Source organism: Xenopus tropicalis, chromosome 3 (assembly GCF_000004195.4).
Source record: "Xenopus tropicalis strain Nigerian chromosome 3, UCB_Xtro_10.0, whole genome shotgun sequence".
NCBI lineage: Eukaryota > Metazoa > Chordata > Amphibia > Anura > Pipidae > Xenopus > Xenopus tropicalis.
The window spans coordinates 61,718,947-61,733,325 of NC_030679.2; the positions used below are offsets into that span (position 1 = coordinate 61,718,947).

Consider the following 14,379-nt stretch of genomic DNA (forward strand, 5'->3'; position numbering starts at 1 on the left):
TGGGCAATTGTCTTTCTAGAAGATAAAATTACTTTCCTAAAGTTTTTAGCAGACTTGTCATGCTGAAGTTTCCTGCATCCATAGTATCATTCTGTGGGCCTCCTTTGCATTAGTAGGCATACATCAGGAGAACTGATGGTGTGATATATAGTCAAATGCTGAGTCTTGGGTGAAGTTCATTTTTCAGTAGAACAGCTACAAGGTAAAAGTAAAACTGGAATAGCTCAAAAGGTGAATGTGCTACAATGGCCTAGATATAAGTGGAACTGAGAATCTGTGTCTCCCTACAAGGCATTGTATAAGCAGCTAATCTGAAAAGGAGTATTTTTGTTTTGGGTGGATTCCTTCCCAATTTGTTGAACAATTAGATAAAACTGGTATGAATCTTTTCATGTGAATCTGAATTGTGATTGTTTAGCTTATCTATGTTTGTAACTCTGGAAAATCTTGTTTACTTACACTTTGTTTAAATTGTACTGATTAAACTTTGAAGGGATTAATGAATGTAATCCTTTCTATCCATAATCAGCAATAAAAAAATCACTGAGCATGAAATATCCGATTTAAAAAAGTGAGAAAATCGCACTACAAGATGACACGAGCTCAAAACCTTTTTTTTTTTTAAAGCAGCTTTTTTTGTGCATAATAAAATGCAAAAGTCACTGATTAGTTGTAGTGGGTGTTGCTGTTCTGGAATAACAAACTGTCAATTGTATAATTTTGATGTGCAGGGCACTAGTGCATAGAGAACCGCTAGTATGCAAATGGCCATGTTCTATAATAAAAACATATCCCAGAGGGTTCCTAAGGCCTATACAAACCAAAATAGTGCACTAGGAGTTACATCACTTGCAAAGCACAAACAACAGCTCAAATGAATTTGTTAATATTTTGATGTGATATCGCTAATTCTCTAGAGTGCAGGATGAGAGCCCTATTTTGCATTTTTGTCTAAAATTCACAAATATCTTCCCCCGAACAAAATGCACAGTGGGGCTGATATCGGCTACATGTGCCTGCACCCAAGCGTATCCCATTCATTCGGGTGCAGGCACAAGTAGCAGGCGTAGGGCTGAATTTTCGGCAAGCGTTTTTCCGCTTGCCGAAAAAATCAGCCCTACGCCTGGTGTGGCATCAGCCTTAGCCCACTTATTAAAGATAATTGGCAATTGGATTGCCAATTGGATAACTGCACTGGTGCAATTAGGAAATGGGCCACATTTTCTATAAAAGCTGAAGCCTTAAGAATGATATACAGTACATTAATCAATTTAGATTCAATCTTCACATGCTGGAGTTTGTGTTCCTGGAGTATTTATAGGGTTTTTGTAGAAAATAAGTGCTCCATTACTTCAGCGTGTGCACCAGAATGAAAATGAAATCTACTTTACTTAATACAGAAAAGTTCATTTGGTGATTGGAAGGGCTAGGATAGGAATTCCTGAAGATTTAGCTTTTGTAAGAATTCTGGGCTTTTTTTAAATTATATATCACTCTAGAACCTTATCTATTGTTATTTTATTTGTTTTTAACTCTCCCTCAATCATGCTTTATCCTTCTTTAAATTCAGTTTTAAATCAGCTAGGATTCCTCATTGCATACAAGTCGGGATTATCATTTAATGCATATGTAACATTGCTTGAGGCTTGAGCTATTTAAATGAACATATTTAAATGTACATTTTCCAGTAGAAATCCTGCCTATTTCCTGTGTGTGTGTTTAGCTTATCCAACCTTACTGTTCCTCTTATATGTGTCATGTTTAGAAATGGAAATAAATAAAAAAAACAATAAAAAAAGAATAAGTGTAAAAAAAAACCCTTTTCGTATTATATAGATAGCAGCATTATAAGACAAATAATTTTTAAGTCAGAATGGGTCAACAGAAGAGGACCAGAAAAGAAAGATAAGCAATTAAAAATAACAAGGGGGTGATTTATCAATATTCAATTTTTTTTCAACAATTTATATTTTTTTGCACTAAAACTCCCAATATTCCAATTATGGTTCAAATACTCAAATGTTTGATATTAATTAAGTGCAAAAAACTTCGGCATCTAAAAGCTTGCGAGTTTATGTAGAAGCCAATGGAAGTTGTCCCAAGTAAAATGCAAGCCATTTTTTCAATTTATGATTTTTGACTCAAGATTTTTTTGAGATTGTAAACTCACAAATTCAAGGTATTTGAGTTTTACATGGAGAATTGTGCAAATAAAGGGAAGGCTATACATATGGATGGGATATTTTTGTTGTTTAGATGTGTTGCTCTGTAGTATGTTTAGGTGTCTGCACATTACTAGAGGGCCAAAACCAAGCTGGAAATTGTACTGATTTGGTTTCTTATTTATGGTGTTAATGTAGTACTTGGGATGTTAATATTATTATTTCTCTGTATGGGTGGGGTTAGGAGGCAGTATGCTCATGGCTTATTAGCTAGAAATCTGTAGTTTTACTGGTTACATCTTGCCCACATGTCTGCAGTGTGACAGTAAAATGCAACTCTTCTCACACCAAAAAAACACTTAAAAACAAAGCCTTAATCAAAGGCGGCAAATTTTTTTGACCATGCCCCTTTTTGTGGTCACCCCCCAATTACCACACCCCATTTAAAAAAAAAAATACTCCTTTTATATAGATCAAATGGCGGGAGCAGACGAAAATGTGCTATACCCTTATACTGAACGACCTAAGGAAAACAATATAGCAACTCCTACATTAAAATACAAATATAGAGAGAAGGCAGTCAGTTATAAGTGAGTTATAACTAAGTACCAGTTTTGCCCCCCCATACACAGTAGCCCCCCCATACACAGTAGCCCCCCCATACACAGTAGCCCCAATACACAGTGCCCCCAATACACAGTAGCCCCCCATACACAGTGGCCCCCCATACACAGTGGCCCCCAATACACAGTAGCCCCCAATACACAGTGCCCCCAATACACAGTAGCTCCCTATACACAGTAGCCCCCAATACACAGTAGTCTCCCATACACAGTAGCCCACAATACACAGTGCCCCCTATACACAGTTTCCACCCCACCCCACCGCACCCCGTACCTCCCACCTCCCATAGGTGCTTCGTCTGCTGCTTCCTTATGCCTCTCCTTGCGCTGCGCGACAGGCCCTTTTATAAGGTTACGCCCCGTGCGTAATGACGTCACACCCACAGGCGCAACCTTATAAAAGGGCCTGTCGTGCAGCGCAAGGAGAGGCATAACGAAGCAGCCAACGAAGCATGAACATCTCCAGCCTGCGGATCCCGCTGTGCTGGATAGTTCCATGAATGTCCCGCAATGCTGTATAGGTAGTTATGCCACTGTCTGCAGATGTTGCACCACAATTCACTTAAGCTAAAGGTTGGCAGGTAATATAAGTTGCAATTATATGAATGCCATTTTCTAGCTATGGGGTCCTCTCTGAGGCTTGCACTGTACTTACAGGGGAAAAAAGTCTCACTCACCCTAGAACTAGTCCTGCAAAGTAAAATTGGTGCATGGTACCTCACAGGGTTTGCCAGTGGCCCAGTGAAATATTGCCTGCAATTTAGATACCCATTGTGCAAAAATGAATTTCAAAATAAATTGCTGTATGACCCACATTGGGCATATTGCATTAGGCCTCATAAAAACTGGTATTAATATACATGGATCAGTTGGCAGTCTGAAAATAAAACCACAAGGTCATTGATTGCCATTAACTTTAACTTTAAAATGAACTGGTTTGTCAGCATCATTCAGTGAACAGTGTGGAATGCAATATTGTAGAGCTGATGTGACTATTTTGTCTTTTTCTACAGCTAAACAAACAAATCTCCCCTCCCTACAGCAGTCAAATGAATTTACATTCACTATGCACAGCTGAATATATTTAACGTGAACTGAAAATGAAGAGAGAAAAACATAAAAGCAATTTGCTATGTAGGTATAATATTCTTCTAGTATTAACATGATCTATTTCTGACAGGCCTTCTAATTATGATTTGTACATGTGTAGCAAAGCCGGTTATTCTTACAATAAGCACTGGCATTTAGATTGACATTAGGGATTATTAGAGAGCAGTGCAGCTCGTGAAGTCCATGAATTGTGTGCCTGCTTGATGTATGAGGTGCATAGCAAGTGGCTAGAAATGCGGTTCTGGAAGCAGAGCATTTATGTATGGGTGTACCTGATTAGTCACACTAGTGCATCAACTGTGTGATAGCAATCTAATATATTTGAGAACATGATACTTGTTATGCAGCAAATGAAACAATATTCATTTTTTTTGTATGCAGAACATCTCCCTCGAATTACCAGCTCAAACAGAAGTGATTTTCATATGGTAACACTTCAGGGAGGCAGAAGTTTAATATATGATATTTGTATGTATGTATGTATAATACACAAGGGCCCGCAGTGCTGTACAATCTTACAAAATACAAAATTACACACAGGTAGGACAAGTGTTGTAATAAATAAATACAATAAATATATAAATGCACAGGGAACAAGTGTCATGTGGTATGAGACACAGTAGAAAGGAGGTCCCTGCCCTTTTGAACTTACAATCTAAGTATCCAGGTTACAAAGCATTACATTTTTGGCTTTACCCAGCATGCCTTGTAATACAATGCTTGTCATTCGGCACAGGTGTATGGACCTTAATGGGCCATGGTCAAGCTAATGTTGGCTGGAGAAAGAGAACTTAGTGATCCCTGAATGGCACTAAATCAATTTCATCCTTTTGGAATCTGATAAGGGTTCAGATAGATATAGTTTATTAAGGTTAAAAAATCCCATAAGGTATACACCTATTTAGCCATGGATGTGGCACTTTCTGTCTTGGCTATTTTACAAAACTTGCTGTGTTTTTGGCCAGTTAAACATTAATGCACGTACCTTTCCACTGTTGCATTAGCTAGAGTTGCCACATGACCAGTATTGTACCAGACTGGGCAGTAAAAGTTATGCTTGATGCCAATGTTATTAATAGGACAAAGAGATAAGGTGGCAATAACATGGTAAACCGAGCAATAGCACAGGTAGTGTTTAGTACAGGGGTGGGCAAACTACGGTCCGCAGGCCACGTCTGGCCCGTCGGTATTTTTAATCCGGCCCACTGAGGATTGGTGTGTCTCGCTTTGTCCCAACTCCGCAAGTCTCATAACGCGAGACTTGGGGGCTGATTTACTTACCCACGAACGGGTCGAATGGAGTCTGATTGCGTTTTTTTCGTAATGATCGGTACTTTGCGATTTTTTCGTATGTTTTGCGATTTTTTCGGATTCTTTACGAATTTTTCGGATCCAATACGATTTTTGCGTAAAAACGCGAGTTTTCCTATCCATTACGAAAGTTGCGTAAAAAGTTGCGCATTTTGCGTAGCGTTAAAACTTACGCGAAAAATGCGCAACTTTTCGCGTAAGTTTTAACGCTACGCAAAATGCGCAACTTTTTACGCAACTTTCGTAATGGATACGAAAAACTCGCGTTTTTACGCAAAAATCGTATTGGTAACGAAAAATTCGTACAGAATCCGAAAAAATCGCAAAACATACGAAAAAGTCGCAAAATATTCGTTTTCAAGTCAGAACTTTTCCAATTCGGGTCGGATTCGTGGGTTAGTAAATCAGCCCCTTGGTGTCAAGACTGCATGTAAGCACTGGCCCGGCCCGTCTGTCAAATTTTAAGTCAATGTGGCCCCTGAGCCTAAAAGTTTGCCCACCCCTGGTTTAGTAGCTTTACTTGCCAGTGACAAAACTTCAGAAACTGTTTCTCATTCATATTAATGGCAGTTGCCTGGTCCCAAGTGGAGTACTTGTGGGTTAGACAAGTGTCACTCAAAAATTTGTGTTGTCAAACAAGAATCGCCTGGCCCGCGAGTACAATGTGGTGTTACAAAAGTGTCATAGCTCCTAAAATTGCTGTGTGTGCCATTGCCTTAAAAACACCAGACAATCGCATGAAGAGCAATAATGTACCAGATTTAAATTCAATTCCTGATTCATTCAATTACAGATCTACATTCATGTCACACTTATAATATATTCTCAGGTGTTCTCTGAAAAATGCAGTTCACAATGTATATGGGATTAGCACTCATTTTTCATAAGCTTCTTCCTAGAAATCATCTAAAAAAGCATATTACAAAAATTGCACCAAAAATGAAATTATATATGTGTTTAATCATAATGTACTGTTATTCTATGCTAGGCAAAATAGCCTTTTTGACTGGCCCTTCAATAATCATCAAATTTTGTGTGTAACTCAATCATTATATTGTTCTGCTTGTGTGAACATGGGGATAGGTGCAGGTCTGTCTTCTGCAATCCAGTTGGTTAGTCTTGTGTACTTTGGTCACATGTGTGGAAGGTCAAATACCAATACATATCCTATAATCCAGTTGCCTGGATTGCCCAGAAAAGGGCAGGAACACCCTGAAAATATATCCACAAGCAGAATGTATATACAATATTCAGTGTCAGCAAATGCTACTTAGACAGACAAGTGCCCATTGTTCCAATACAACAGGGGAAATATATTAAGTAAAAATGGGAGACATAGCTCTGTACACTGGTTGGTACTGGAGTGGTATATACAGTAAAGGTATTTTTGTATGTTATGCTAAAATATTAATGCTTATATACAATGCTTACACATCCTTTGTATGAATGTTACATTTGGATACCATGTATTTACTGAGGTGAATAACTTTGATGGATCAGAATGATGGAAAGCCTGTCATGGTGCAATGGTCAGCCTGTTCAGCTAAGGGTACTTAAATAGAAGAAAGTCTCAACTGTGTTTTTAAAATTCTCGTTCAATTAATAGAATCTGCTATCACAACCTTACATGGAAAGTTACCACTTTTGAAAATAATGACCTTTTTCATAATTGAAGATGAAAATGCCTTCTTCTACTCCTAAGGACTGACATCTTGTTTTGACTGGCTTCTTATGTATATTTGTTCAACTGCTGAGATGCCTAAACATTTCTTAATAGATAGAATCCAACTCTTTGTATCATTGTGTGTCACAATCTGTAAGAGCACCATTGAGACCTTTCCCATACATTCAGAGCAACATACAGTATACGCACACCCCTATATGTAATATTCGGTACAATGCAAAGCACTATTTTTTATTTAAAATGCTCTTGCAACTGTGAACCTGAAAAATATAAATTGTCTGCAGTCTGTGAATATGATATTTTATAGCTTAGTGGAAAAAAATGCAGCAAGGAAGCTCCATAAATAAAATGATTGGACCCTGCAGGGCTTTTAATTTATTTCTAGCACACTAGTTGAAGTCATATTAAATATGCTCCTCATTTCCCAGCTTGTCCTCTCCACTTGCAGATGTTCAAATAAAATGCAGTAACTCATGACAGCTCGTCAACTTTTTTATTTCATAGAATGTTTATTATATGTTGAATTTATTATCTTGTAATTATTTTCTGAGCTTGTTGTGTTAATAGAGCACTTGGAAAACGACGTGCCATTGTTGGACTTCATGAAGAGCACTGTATTACTGATGCATTTAACTGTAATGTTCATCATCAGGTTGCTGAGGTGTAGATTAAAGGTAAAATTCTCTCTAGTCTAGCTGGCAATAATTATATGCTGGGATTCAATTACAGAATGATTTTTTCAATTATTCAGTTTAATTCAGTGAGGCAAAGGTCAAACAGAATATATTTTCCTCACTAAAAAAGCTTGTCTGTGGCTGATAGGTAGTTAAAAATGAATAAGTAGCATCCTTTGGCTATAAATCTGCAGTAGAATCAGGTTTCTTATACTGCTTTCTTTGATTATTATTGCTTCAGTGAAAACCATGAACAAGAAAACTGTCTTAAGGCATAGGGAACATTTAGATGTTTATCCCATCTCCTATGGAGAGAGTAAAGCACAGGCCAGTTTTCGCAGGTTTCATACAAAAACATGTGTCCACTTATATCTGCCCTACTGGGCACAATGAATTTGTAGTGCTTTTCTTTGCACACTTGATTTTCTATTATTTTGCTCTCCCTATGTACAATTTTAAGGATTTATGGGGGGAATGTAATAAAAGTTTAAAAAATATTCACAGTGGGTAAAAATTTTCTTTAATATAGCAATAATATAACTTGTGTGTGTATGTAATAATAATAATTTTGAAAAAGTTGATTTTTGTTGAGTATTTAAATTACAGAGGCTACCTCAGGCATATTTAAATGGCAAATGCCCATACAGTAAATATCAGAATTCAGATTTTTTAAATAGAAATCATACATATCATGAAATCAGTTAATTTTTGTTTTGTCAATTGCTTGAAGTCTTTTACACTGCTAAAGTTCTATTGACTCCATTAGGTGCATATTGATTTTTGGCATAAATGTCTCTGACCTCTGGTACTTTTCCTCAATATCAAATTTCTATTTCTGTACTTACAGTGTTATTGTGGGGAATTTGCTTTTTACACTGAACAATATTTTTCATATTAAATCAGTGTATAGATGAATATGGACTGTGATGTCCATCCATCTAACTAGTCAACCAACCAACCAGAAGTTCTCTATCTTAAAGGAGAATGCAAGTAAAAATTTTAAAAGCATACTGCCCAATAGTCCTCCTATTGTTTAGTAAAAACGCCACACTTTTGGCTCACCTAATCAAATATTTACTCAGTCACACTTACTTCACATTTTCTAGAACAGGCAGCCATCTCTAAAAAGGTATTCTCCCTTCCTTTCCCTCCTTGCTTCATACTGCACATGTGTTTCATTCCCTCCCCCTCCCCTCTGCCAGATCCGCTTCTTATTGGCTGGTGGTCATGTGTAGCTCAGAACAGGAGACAGGATCAAGTTACACACATGCTCAGAGAATAGGAAGGCTGCCACTGGCAGCCTACAGGAAGGGGAGAGAGAGATTTCAGTGATGTTGCTGTAGTCTTCACACTGCTGTAGGCTGCCAGCACCATATCTCAGAGAAGCAAGCAGGGATCTGGGAATTTAGATATGCAGTAAGTACTTAAAAAGAATGCCTTTAGACTTACTTTTAATTTATATTAACCTTTCATTGTCCTTTAATGCATCTTTTTCATACTAATAAGATTATGATATGCAATGGTACAGCACTTTACTCATCATTTACTCTTTTTGAGCCCCACATAGATCTATCAGTTTGGTTTTGTGTTATAAAAGTGTGTTACAAACAGTAGTTCATTTTTCTGCTTCTTGGCTGAGGGGCCCAGGAGCATAAGGGATATTCTGGGCTTAAGGTTGGTATCAGTTATTGTGTTCCCTTACAGATTGTAATAGACCGGACCCCAAACCAAAGTCTTGCAAGGAACCCTGGTTTGACTTGTTTTACCCCTGCCAGTCCTATCAGTTTATCTTCTGTAAAGTAGCCTATGTCTTACATCAACATTATGCAGACGTTACATCTCTTCCTTACCATATTTATTCTTTAAGAGTTACTTGCAAATGGAAGCCAGGGAATTTGGTCCCAAGATGCTGCCAAAATTCTTATTCACTCTCTTATAATATCTCGCCTGGACTACTGTAACTCCCTATTAATTGGCCTTCCCCTCCAAAGACTGTCCCCACTCCAGTCCATAATGAACACTGCTGCCAGGCTCATACACCTCTCCAACCGTTCCTCCTCTGCCATGCCACTCTGCCAATCCCTGCACTGGCTTCCCCTACCGTCCAGGATAAAATTCAAACTAATGACTCTCACATTTAAAGCAGTTCATAACTCTGCCCCACCCTACATCTCTGAACTTATCTCTTGGTACCATCCAACCCGCTTGTTACGCTCCTCAACTCCTCTCTCATTCCCTCCTCACACACTCGCATTCAAGACTTTGCAAGGGCTGCCCCCCTTCTCTGGAATTCACTCCCACAAACTGTCAGACTTTCTCCCAATCTCTCTGCCTTCAAGAGATCTCTAGAAACACATTTATTTAGAGAAGCTTACCCTAATCTAGTTTAACAATACCCTGTGCCACACCTCTCACAACTCTGGTCATGCCCATTTCCACACCTTGTGTCTCAACCCTTTCTCCTTGCAGATTGTAAGCTCTTTTGGGCAGGGCCCTCTTCATCTCTTGTATCGGTTATTGATTGCTTTATATGTTACTCTGTATGTCCAATGTATGAAACCCACTTATTGTACAGCGCTGTGGAATATGTTGGCGCTTTATAAATAAATGTTGATAATAATAATAATAAAGGGATAGTAATTGGTGTGTTGGATTATTAGGATTGCATGCTTTAAAAGGTTTCTTATATGTATGGTTTGTATTATGGTAGCTATATTTTATATATAAATCAATAATCTAAATATTTGCAATATTACTTCATACTTTTTTTAAAATGTGGACTTAAATTCAAGTTGTTCTCTAAATGGTTTGCTTGCTGCAATGATGCAAAGGAAATTGTGTGCACTCTGACAGTTGCAGCACAGCAAACTCTACCTTTTATTTTCCTTTCTCTCAGAAATCTGTTGAAATAAAAAGTAGCAATAACTGAGATAGCAAATGTTACTGAACCATTGGCATCAAAGTTCTTCAGTGTTGTCTATATCATAATTGCTTTTTTAACTGGAGGCTATATTGACACTAAAGTTACATTCTGAGCTACTCTTGTCTTCAAGGGACTGCAAGAAGTATAATGTATTTCATATCACAAACATAGTCCTGAGGGTATTTGCTTTCTAGTAAATGTCGCCAAAGGCTAGATATGCTTAAGGCTGACTTCCATACTAATTGTGTGACCAGAGGCTGTGACATAGAGGACCTGAAACTATAACACTCATAATCTCTCTATCTCTCACCTGCTTTACACATACTACATGTATGTATATGTAATATATGTATTGTTATGTGACATCTGTTGGTAATCCCCTGCAGTAATTCAATAATCAATTTTATTTATTGTCACCAGTGTATTGCCAACAATGCATAAAAAGCTGAAAAGCTTACTATTATCATTATTTGACTTTTTAACCCTTCATTGCTACCTGCAATTTTGTTTCAGGTAATCTTTGCTATTTGGTAAACTTGATATCCGTGACTAAGTCCCCATTATTTACGTGTGGTCTGATGGATCAGTTTTATTTTTCCTTTTGTGGATTGCTTATTTACAAGAGATCAGAAACTGAGTAGTTTCATAAAATTATGGCCAAATCCCACTAGACTGTTTTGTTAAGCAAGAATATATGGCAGCTAAAAAATAAACACATTCTTGGGTGTGAATGAATTGTCTCTTTGGTTGTTTGCTGTTTCTAGTAGCATGAGAACACTGCCAGCTCTGCAATGCACCACTGTGAACTGAATATTATCTCCCCATGCACAGCTGGCAAAGACTATACAACAACACACAGCAGCACTGACAAATGGGCCTGGAAACCTTTTATTCAGACTAAAGCCAAACACATGCATGCACGTATCTTCACATTGCAGGGGCGGTTGCAAACAACAAGAGGGCAGGGCCACTATTTTCTTTTGGAATGTTTATAGAGGGTTTCTTGGGCAAAGAGCCTAGAAAATGTCGAGTGGATTATATTTATATTTCTGATTAGAAAATGGTGTACAGCAAGATTGTTATACTCATGAAAAGGCTACATGTTAAAGGGACTTATTAATTAACTGTTAATTTTAATTCTTTATTTAAGAATACTGTACAGGTATGGGATACGTTATCTGGAAACCCATTATCCAGGAAGTTACAGGGAGGCCAGCTCTCATAGACTCCATTTTAATAAAATAACGCACACTTTTAAAAATGTCCTTTATCTCATTAATAATAAAATAGTACCTTGTACTAAGATATAATAAATCCTTATTGGGGCAAGCCAATCATATTGAGTTTCATTTTTAAATGATTGTTTAGTAGACAAAGTTATGGAGATTTAACTTATGAAAAGACCCCTTATCTAAAAAGCCCCAGGTGCTAAACATTCTGGATAACGGGTCCCATACCTGTAGTTAGTTTTTTCACTGTTCATAGTTTACGGTGTTGTTTATTTAGGTAGCATCCCACAGATAATAGGAATCATCTATATCATCAAGTGTATAGCGCCAAGGGCTTCCTACATTGAATCACATGATGCCTTCTTGCACCTTTAGTGGGTTCAGAGCCAAACCATTTATGGTCCCCATTGGGAAAATGAATATTATTAATTATTATTGATTTATTTAGCTGTTACTTGGGATTCGCCAAATCCAAGATTTAGTTCAGTATTCTGCCTTTTTCAGCAGGATTCGGTTCAGTCCTGGCCGAACATAATCTGAATCCAAAAAATCATGTGACTTTTTGTCATGTAAACATGTAAGTTGAAAATTTTTCGCCACCCCGCCAGCATTTAACTCTTTAACAATCTAATTAGTATATGCTAATTAGGGTTCGGATTCGGTTTGGATTTCTCTGAATCCTTTACTAAGGATTCAGGGGTTTAGCAGAATCCAAAAAAGTGGATTTGTGCATCCCTAGCTGTTACTGATCAAATGGAACACTCAGATATTTCTGAAGCTCACAGGTTTTTTCCTGCTGTGGTCTGAGACATCATATGATTGATAAAGGGGTCACTTTGCCCCAAAACGTTGCACCTCGGCAATAAAGATAAAGGGCTTGTCCCGTTTGCAGCTCTGAGTGCCAGTGCTTTTGTTGCTACTTGTATTTTGGGAGGCTGCTGATCCCTCCAGCAGTGTGCACCGAGCCCAAAAAATTTTTGGAGAGCCAAGGGTGTGCGAGGAAGGTCTCCTGTTTGTCTACGTTCACATGGATTTCATATTTTAAAATCAATTTTAAGGCTTGCCATACATTTATCTATTAAGCAAAAAAAAAAAAAAGTACTATCAGGAAGTATATAATAGGATTATGTGGGTCATACCCCTTTCATCCTGGCAAAGGAAATAATTAGTAATGGGGATGGAACGTGAAATATTGAACATGGATAATTGCGGAAGGGCAATTAGTAATCCAAATATCTAGTAAGAGAACAATTGTTATTTAGTTGAGAACTGTCAGGGGCATAGATATTGGATCTACAACTTGTAGCTCTCAAAAGCTTGCTGTACTAAGCCTCCAATAAATTCCAGTCGTTGGCATAATGTATCCTGTTTGTTACTGATATGTGTATTTTAAAAAGGGCATCTGAAATAAGCAAACACAAACCTGACAAATAACATGGACAGCATCAGTGTAACTGGATTTTTCATTATAAAGAGAAAGGCAGTTCTCATAAAGAAGCATAGCGCTCTCTCTCTCTTTCTGCACAAAGCATTATGGTGATGATTGGATTATAATACACAAAGGCCATGGATAACCTGTAAAATACATAGAGAATATTAATCCCATGTTCTACAATATATGTATTATTAGAAGCCATTTTGCAGTTTTCTTACGCTATAAATGCACAAGGCCTTTTATACATGTCATAGAGCTCTGAGATGACTTCTAATACACAAGAGCCATGAATAACCTGTACAATGTATCCTTATAAACATTGTTTAATGTTGTCACTTGTATTACATAACTCACTGAAACTTTTGTATTAAAAGAGAATGTCACAATTTTTTATATAAATATTATTGATTGGGGTATTTCTAAAGGTCCTTTTCTGACATTAACAAACATACAATTTCTACAGATAGCTTGTGACACAAACAGACTCTTATTTGTCGGTATTTTTCAGTACCAACAACAAGCAATTTACAGATTTAGATGAAAATGTTCTATGTTAATCTTAGTGGTTATGTTTTCCTGCCAATAAATTTAGGTAAAATGTCTACAGAATAACTCTTTAATGGATTTTAGTGATGAATTGTTTTTCTAACAAAAGCATTCAGTGTGATATTTTGTATTTAGTGCATGCTATTGAGATGTAAAAAGAGAAAAACATTAAAAGAGAACTAAACCCTAAAAATGAATATGGTTTTAAATTTGTGAACAGGATCTCTCCATCTTGACTTTTCCTCGGAGTGTCAAATGAAAAGCTAAGCTTAGGGGTTGTCACAAATCATTAAACCGAAAATTAGGTTTGCCTCATCAGCTTGTCATATAAACTGGTGCTACAGGGCTGATGATTACATTCTGATACAAATTGCACTGGTTTTTGAGCTATCATAATCTGAATTCATTACTAATCAGCCTTATACTGTGACATTTATATTCTGTATATACAGTATATTGTGCATAGACATAGACAGCAGCACAGAGCATGAGCAGGGAATCAGCAGAAAAGAAGATGGGGAGCTACTTGGGGCATCTATGGAGGCACAGATCTTCCCTGCTGAAGAGCTTTGGTTTCCTTGAGCTGGTACAGAAGCACAAAACATAATGTACAACATTTCTACCCTGCTGTTTATATATTGTAATAAAATGGCTGGGTTAGTTGTAGATGGACGATATGTTT

The 14,379-nt window shown here is 37.3% G+C and overlaps 1 protein-coding gene across 5 annotated transcripts in view; it reads left to right on the top strand.

The window, feature by feature from the left end:
* nav3 (neuron navigator 3) overlaps positions 1-14,379 on the top strand; it is a 384,230-nt gene that overhangs the window by 60,693 nt on the left and 309,158 nt on the right. For 3 of the 5 annotated variants that reach the window (XM_031898936.1, XM_031898938.1, XM_031898937.1), the window contains exon 3: positions 3,799-3,919. The exons of the other annotated variants lie outside the window; for them this stretch is intronic. The gene's annotated coding sequence lies outside the window, so the exon portion shown is untranslated. The remainder of the gene's footprint in view (positions 1-3,798; positions 3,920-14,379) is intronic. 5 annotated transcript variants of the gene reach the window in all.